Source organism: Bidens hawaiensis, unplaced genomic scaffold (genome assembly GCF_021521415.1).
Source record: "Bidens hawaiensis isolate Kalapana, Puna unplaced genomic scaffold, B.hawaiensis_p1.1 tig00032475_1, whole genome shotgun sequence".
NCBI lineage: Eukaryota > Viridiplantae > Streptophyta > Magnoliopsida > Asterales > Asteraceae > Bidens > Bidens hawaiensis.
The window spans coordinates 237,871-239,699 of NW_027495544.1; positions in this window are offsets into that span (position 1 = coordinate 237,871).

Consider the following 1,829-nt stretch of genomic DNA (forward strand, 5'->3'; position numbering starts at 1 on the left):
GATGAGTATTCCTCATCAGTGGCAGTCTTCAATAGTTGTGATCAGTGGCAACCTTCAGTAGTTGTCATCAGTGGCAACCTTCAGTAGTTATCATCAGTGGCAACCTTAAGTAGTTGTCAACTTGTCATCAGTGGCAACCTTCAGTAGTTGTCTTCAGTGGCAACCTTCAGTAGTTGTCTTCAGTGGCAAACATCTTCAGTAGTTGTCTTTTCTTCATCAGTTAATTATTTATTTTTATGTTAATTGTTTTTTTTATTTTTCATGTTATACAAATACGAATCATAGTTTAGAATCCAAATCGCAAACGAAAAACGAAAAAAAAATAAAATTTTTTTACACTGTAACCGGTGGAACCGGTTACGGTACAGGAACCGGGTTAAGAACCGGTAAGAACCGGTTAGATAGGTTAGGGGTCTGAGGGTGGGAGAACCGGTTCGGTTCCCTAACCGGTTCGAGCCTGGAACCGGTTTAAAATGGGGTTTTGAATATAGGAACCGGTTAAGAACCGGTTCCGGTTCCTAGTCCCAAACCGTTTTGAACATGCCTACGAGTGAATATGAAAGCATGTGCACGCATAAACTGTTTCTCAATTTGATTGTTACTTGGCCTACTAACAACGAGGGGCCCACTAATGAAGTCAGTAAAGCAAGCCCATGTGAACTTAGGATTTAATTAGTTGGGCCGAATGAAGTAATAAAAGGAAGTTGGTGGGGGATTATCTTGGAGGCTACGAAAGAGAATTATATACAACTTGGGGCCGTGGCAATTATTCGAGGTTTTTTTTTGTGGTTTTCAAAATAGCATATTATTAACATATTTCTTCCTGGAGTTTTGGAGGCTGGTATTGGACAAAGCAAAAACATGGCAGAAGTTTGGAGTTCAAATTCGGCGAGTAACATGATCAGGAGCAAGGTTTGATTATTCGGTTTATTAATCGTCTTGTCTAATCATTCGGGTATTGTTTTGGATACAAGTTTTTGTCATTACAAATTCATGAACATGTTGAACTTGATTTATTTTGTTGTTTCTTCTGTTTTGATTGTGGTTATTGGCTAAAATTGTTAGAACTGGCTAGGTTATGGTTGATTTATGATTGTTTGGTGAGTTTTTGGATTATTTGATGAACATGTGTTGAGTTTTAATGTAAAGTTCTATTTTTATCGTTTGGTTCTGTGATATACTGTTGTGTATGATAATATTTTGGTCTTATATTAAACCCCGTGTGACATCGTCTTGCATGAATTAGTTTCATGTCGTTTTTGGGTTGCATGTATTACCGTTTACTAGATGTTTTCGGTTCTTTTATGGTCTAGCTAGCCATAGAGTTTATATGGTCAAGTTTGTCTAACCCGGTAGTCCACCTCTTTTTATTCCTACCAGGATAATTAGAGTCAACTTGTCTATTTGCTTAGCGGTTGTAGGTTCACTGTTGCAAGACATCGATCGGTTCATCTTTATTAGGTTAGGTTTAATTGTAAGTCAAGTTACTAAGTGATTTAAATTGAATTGTTCCATTTTCCCTAGATTTGTTATGAATACGGGTCTTAGAGGAAATTGTGACATTGAGACCTACCAAGAGAGGTGCATTTGGATATGTTAAGTTCTCACCGGTATTTGTTAAGTTTTTTCTAGAGTTGCTTAGGGGTTCTTTAGTGAGACCTACCCGGAGATCTAGTTGCCCTTGTATCTTTAGTTTACCTATTTTTGAACCCAGTTACACATGTCTGTTAATATATGAGGCTCGTTATTAATCATTAGGATACCCAACCTTAGTGGTTCTTCTTCATCATATTTGAGAGCTCCGTTAGTGCCGTTAAGTTTCCAGTTAG